Source organism: Bombina bombina, chromosome 1, assembly GCF_027579735.1.
Source record: "Bombina bombina isolate aBomBom1 chromosome 1, aBomBom1.pri, whole genome shotgun sequence".
NCBI classification, from domain to species: Eukaryota; Metazoa; Chordata; class Amphibia; order Anura; family Bombinatoridae; genus Bombina; species Bombina bombina.
In genome coordinates, this window is record NC_069499.1 from 758,766,281 (window position 1) to 758,773,157 (window position 6,877).

Genomic DNA, 6,877 nt, shown 5'->3' on the forward strand with positions numbered 1-6,877 from the left:
GAGATTGAGACTTTAAAGGTCATGCATTAGCAAAAATGCTTATCGTAAAAGTTATTACTGATTTTATGAGGCATACGAACAAATCCTCTGAGGGCTTGTGCACCAGTATTCAAATACCATGCTTGTGGCTTGTATGACACAAATTACATTTTCACAGAAGCAATACACACCATCTTCAGCTGCCTGAGCTTGAATACTGTAGCACAGGCCCTTACAGGATATGTGCATATGCCGCAGAAAAACAGTAATGCTTCTATTTCAAATTAAAATGCATTTATGCACATTCCAATTTGGACTTTTTTTTACCCCTTTAATCCTCAGGAAGACACTTTCTGTGTTTAACAAAATGCAAAGCTAAATTTATTCAGGGTTTTACCCCGATCTTCAGACCATAAACATTTTTAAAATGTTTGTAGGGCCCTTGCAATACTGACAGGACTTTTTAGATAATCTTGCCAGACTACAGAGAATTTTATAGAATGGTACCTGAGTACCAATAATTCTAGATGCCAAACCTAATGATAATGTTTGTCTAGTAACATGATGCTATAATTGCTAAGAAGAGGAACAATGGTGTATAAAAATCGAAATACAGCAAAATAATTCTGTACTTCAAAAATATAATATTAATCAGTATGGAGAGGTGAACGCTCAAATAAAGTTTATTACTTTTTTGCAGTTTGCTTTTTCTGATTTTTTTTTTCTGGCAAACTATGGAGTGTATACTGCATTGTGAATACTCTTGCGACAATGTTCCCCAATAACGCTTTAACTTCTGGCTAATAGTTGTATATTATTCGTGCTACAAAGAGGAGAGGTAACATTCTGCATTCTTCTCTAGCACTGAACGAGTTATTAAAACTTGCCCTGAATAAACCCTGGGAGTACAATAGACTCCTGTGTGCTGATGACCGCCAGCCAAAACGGCCAGTAGAAGAACTAGAGTGAAAGTTATTCGTCCAATAGGCGCTAGGGGCGGGAGCAAAGCTCTGGCAGAGCTCTTTCTCGACAGATGATCTTGCCAGTGAGTGAGACGGAGCTTTACGGATGGGTCTGAGAATCTGCTGCTGTGCTCCATGAAATCAAGACACGGGGGCCAGGGCACGGGGCTTGTAGCGGGTCAGTACAGTCCGTATGATGATACGTTTATTTTGATGTTCGTTGCAATATGTATTCTGCTAATCGTTACTCTGTATGCTTCTGCCATGCTATTGCTCGTTGTAATGCTTTTGTGTCATTATGTATGGTCTGCTGCAGTGCTCCACTTTTTTGTCCTGCACGATGACTTTGGTGTGTCTTGTATACTGAGTTTATATTTGTGTGTATATATATGTGTGTGTATATATATATATATATATATATATATATATATATATATATATATATATATATATATATATATATTGCAAACACATATACAGACGCATAAAAAATGTAAACATTTTTCAATATTTTAAATAGCAGTCATATTCTGCAACTGCAGTGAGTTGAAGACTCCTTTGTATTGGTTAGTTGCTATGAAACTGGTTAATACACAACATAATTTGTACTCACATCAGGTGGGATCTTTGCACCATATAAACGGGTAAATTATTATTTTGAAAACGTGTTCTTTGCTTATGCTTTAAAAAATGTTCATATTTATTTTTTGTTGTTTTTAATACATGGTCACATTGACTCTCAATCCTCTTCTGTGGTGTCAGATTTCTGTTTTGTTCATAGGGAAAGTTGCAGGAAAGGTGTAATATTGGTGAGTCACTTCACTGTATTGCATCTCTGAGATGCCTTTCTGTTTTAAACACCTGTCTCACTGTAGAATTCAGCCACCTGCTCTTAGCGGTGTTCCACCTCCTTCCCTGTCTCTCAGCTTTAGCTACTCTTTTAACATAGAAGAGGAAGGGAGGAGTTCTCTTTGGCAAGGATGGTTTCTACGTGGCTGGAGACCTGGGGAGGGGAACATGAGAATCCTGTCTCCAGGAAACCACAGTATCACGGCTTGTACAGGGTCTGCCCCTATCCATTAGTGTGCAGCACTTTGTATATATACTTATTTACATTTGTTTTTATGTTCTTATTGTATTTTGCTTGTGGATAGTGGTGCAGAAAAAAATACTAATACATTTGGAACAAGGACTTTAAAACGTATTTAGTTTTTATTAGATGTTTTAGATACTCAATCTGGCATATTTTGATCGTAGTGTAAAATGTCGTTTTTTGTCAAATGCAGATATATTTGGCAAAAAAAATATTTACATATATACAGCTTGTATAGTTCGCTTGCAGATGTTCCTTTTATGAAACTTCCCATTATCAGATTTTATAGCATCCCTATTAAAATAGGTTGATAATCAGTCAAGTTTGGGCATTATAGGGAATTGTTTTAGAGCATTGGATTTCACAACTGTCCTCAGGCCACATTATGAGGATATCTGAACTGGAGCACAGGTGAAATAATCAGCTGATTAGCTGTCACCCAAAGTACCCCTGAGAATCAGCCTGTTGGGGAGGTCTGAGGACAGGTTTGAAACCCAGTGTTTTAGAGGTATGTTTAACATATTAGAAACCAAAGCATCTGATAGGGCACATTCATTGTATGAACTTGCCTGAGGTATGAAAAGTACTATATGCCAATGTCATTCCTTAAAGGGACATTGTATTTAATTCTTACAGCATGTAAAAAGCGTATGTTGTTGTGTTTTTTTTTTTTGTACTCAGGTCAATTTTAAACGTGCATGCAGTTTTAAACCAATTTATGTCTGTATGAAATTTGCATTTTTCTTTTGGTATCCTTTGTTGAAGAGCATACCTAGTTAGGCCCAAGAACAGAAGTGCATCACTGGGAGCTAGATGGTGATTGGGAGCTGCTCATATATGCTTCTTGTTGTTGGCTCACCAGATGTGTTTTGGCCATCTCACAGTAGTGCGTTGCTGCTCTTGAGCCTACCTAGATATGCTCATAAAAAATAAGATGAGAGAACAAAGCACGTTGATAAAACAATTTAATTGGAAAGTTTTTGGTCCTGAGCTCACTGGGCCCCTCTTTCTGTGTGACTGGCAATATCAGTTTTAGGTCCTGACTATGGGTCAAGAATTCCTGGTTTAGAATATAATTATTATGCATTTAAAAATAACTTAACTGCTTCGTTACACTGTAATCTGTGAATACCAAAAGGTGTATAAAGTAACAGCTACACAAAATATATTTACTATAACTATATAATAAACCATTCTTTGTAAAAGCTTCTCAAATTTATATATTAAGTATTTTTGTAGTTCTATTTGTTATATTTTCTAGAAATGGAGTAATGATTACAAAAATGGTTAAATATTATGAAAATATTAAGAGAAAAGTGACACTATTGTATGCAAATTCAAGAACAAAACCTCAGCTTTTTATAGCCTTATTATCAAGTATTTTCATCTGAATGGTCCATTTGTGACAGAGATACCATGGAATGTGAGGTTATTTGGTCAGAGGATTAAAGTCCATCTGATGTGAAAGAATCTTTTGCATTTGGTGGATTAAAAGGAATTTTTGACCCTTGCAGGCCAGAGTCTCTGTGGGATTTTTTTTCTCACCCTCCTTTTCTTGTGTCTGATGTATTTGCAGTTCTGTATAACAATAACTGTACATTGCTTACTGCAAGATGGGTTTCTATGGAAACGCACACACCAAATTGATTTAACTCTTAATTCAGTGCTAATTCATTATCAGAAGATCAAGGAATGATGTCAGGAAAGTATATAAAGCACATTGTGGGATTATTTTAATTTTATATTGGGATTGACACATTTATGTAATTAGTGGCTTTCCAAAATTTCATAACTCGAGCATTTTTGTGGTAACCAGTTTTGACTTTTATTTGCATGATGTAAATTGTCCTAAGGATAAGTGCTTACTAACTGGATTTTTTTTTTCTTCAAATCTGGTTTACACATCTAGTTTTATCAAAAAGAAAAAACCCTTCCCCTTTTTCTCATGCTTTTGACTCTTTGTATGTTGGATAGAGGAAGCTGATTATGTTAGACCAGTTAAATAAAATACCAGGATAGCAACAGAGGAAGCTGAAGGGCAGCATTTATCATTGCAGTCGAACAGGTTTGCAAGTAGTGAACCTGTCCTCCTGCAATGGTCACTCAAGGATACTTGTGACATGCAACCCCCTTCTCCTGTGCAACCTATTGCTCAAGAGCAGCACATGTCAGTTACTCAGAACGAGCGATTGTTAGGATGATTGATCTCACCACCTCTGAGATGGTGAAGAGGCAAAATAAGCATTTTGTGGCTGCAGGCTCGCTCATGCATAGCCTCTAAAGCTATGAATACAGCTTCATAAATGTATCCCGAAGTAAACTGAAAAGTCTTGTAAACGGTCATTATAGTCGAAAGAGTACATGTCCTTTTTTGTTAGACAATGCAATTTTAGACTATTGACCCGGCACTACTGTGTGGTTAACTCCCGTTAAAGAGTTAAATAGACAGTAGAAGTGTTGCTCGGGACCTGCAGAGCACTGCTGGTCCTAAGCGGAAACCATCACTGATCCAATCAGCAACGCTAATTGCCCATCTGAGTTATTCATGTGATTGAATCAGTGGCCGGTTCCGCTCGTCCCGAGCAGCACTTTTACCGTGTGTTTAACTTCTTTGCGGAGGTTAAACACACAGTATGGTAAGTTTGATAGTTGTAAAATGACATGCTCTAACAAATTACACCATGCCATTTTCCCTTTAAAATGCCATATCTAAACCATCAACCAGAATTGTGACGTTCATTAATTTATATTAATGTTTACAAAAATGCTTTATTGAGAAGTCATCCCTCAGTGTTAACTCTTCTTGTGCATTGTGGACTGCTTTACATACCGCTGTAGGCGAAGTGCATGTATAGCCTCCAAATGGGCATGCTCTGAGTTACAGTAGTTATATCACAATAGCAAGATTGGCAGATGTGTTTGCACATGGTTTTACCTTTTTATATCGCTAGTGAGTCGTGTGCGAAAAACAAAACAAAACCCAGTGATAATTTGTCTTTAGCAAAGCAAGTTAATAAACATAAGCCTATTGCATAAATTCCTACATTTGATGCCCTCTCATCCCTGTTCTTGTGCTGGCACTTTGGCTTTAAATTGACTTTCCTTCACACACAAATATTTTCCCCTTTAAATTCTGATTATGCTCTTTGTATACAAATGCTAATTCTTCAAATATTTGATTTTTACCAGTTAGAAAAATGTCATGGCTTCTGCTCCCCTGTTTAAAATTTAAGCACAGGCAGATTCCAGTACGCTGACGGATTTCCTGCTAGCTCAGATTTTTTCTGCTGATCTTTCCTTGTCTGTCCCTAGCTACTCAGAGCAGAGTTTCCGTTTCTGCAGCCAGGCAGGGTCCTCTCTGGGGTTGTGTGCATCCTGGCTTCAGATATCTTAACCCATTGGCTGCCATAGAGGGGTGCAACAAGCTGCTTTGGAATGCAAAGGAGTCTTCTATGGCAGCTACAGGGTTAACCCTTTTGTCCATATTGGCCTCATTCCTATACAGAGTCCACTTCAGTCCTTTCTCATAGCTCCGTGTTCTTGGATTTATTTTCCCTTTTTATCACTATCATTTTTTCCTTTTTTTTTTTTTTTCTTTCTCAACACTGATTCTTTTGAAATTATGTCTAAAACTTGCTTAAAGGGACAGTAAACCTAAAAAAATAATGTTATATAATTCTGCACACAGTCCCTTTTTAATGGCACCAAAAAAAAAAAAACACTTTTCAGGTATTGCTGTGTGACAGTATGTGTGCAACTTTTGTAAAACTCAGGCAATAGGTATGTTTTATCATCTATTCCATGTATTCCCATCTTGTAGTTTTTCTTGATGCATTTCAAGCAAAGGATCAGTAATTCTCACATCACAGCAAGTTTTGCAATGCTTTGGCTAGCTAAATATTTTCTTGGAGCTCTGATATGCTGAAAGATACAATGTCTAATACATTGTATATTTTACTGCTGTTTAATGTTTAAAGCTTTTTTTTTTTTCTTTAAATGTAAAAACATGATAATAAACAAACAGCCAGGGATTTATATTGGCTTTAAAAAAAAAAAAAAAAAAAAAAAAAAAAAAAAAAAATATATATATATATATACATACATACATACATACATACATACATACATATACAGGTGGCCCTCGTTTTACAACGGTTCAATTTACACCGTTTCAGAATAACAACCTTTTTTTCCAGTCATGTGACTGCTATTAAAAAAGCATTGAGCAGCAGTGCATTTATTAAAATATATATATTATTATTATTATTATTATTATTATTATTATTATTATTATTATTATTATTTTACTATTTTTATTTATTTATCATAAAACCTTTTTTTTTTGTTTCTATGCATATTAATCTGATTTTTCTTTGGGGCTTTGAAAGGGGGGAAGGGTTAATTAGACATTTGCTTTTTGGACATTTCATAGTATTCTTATCAGAGACATAGTTTTGAAAGAGGGAGGTAGCAGAATCCATAGAAGGCACAAGAAAAAGCAACATGAATTAGTTAAATACCACTCAAGTCTCTGACTACTATGTTTTTGTAAAATGCTTTGAAGCATGATTTATTGATAACATTGTCAGCATTATTTTTAACTTTAAACACATGTGGGCTATGCTAAATAGAGACCTTGTAATCTAACTTGATACTATAGTGATGTATATACCACTTTTGTTCAGTCATTTGCATTGTTATCGCAATTGTTAGAGCATTTTATTATTGCACTATTGTGTGTATGTAATTGTGTGTTTAAAAGGACAGTAAAGGCAAATTTGAACTTTCATCATTCATATAGAGCATGCAGTTTTAAACTCCTTTCGAATTTACTTCTGTTGTC

General features: G+C 35.6%; 1 protein-coding gene across 2 annotated transcripts in view; it reads left to right on the plus strand.

Annotated features, from left to right (window-relative positions):
• The first annotated feature begins 987 nt into the window (after nucleotides 1–987).
• AMOT (angiomotin) overlaps nucleotides 988–6,877 on the plus strand; it is a 125,086-nt gene continuing 119,196 nt past the window's right edge. For both annotated transcript variants that reach the window (XM_053699325.1, XM_053699324.1), the window contains exon 1: nucleotides 988–1,119. The gene's annotated coding sequence lies outside the window, so the exon portion shown is untranslated. The remainder of the gene's footprint in view (nucleotides 1,120–6,877) is intronic.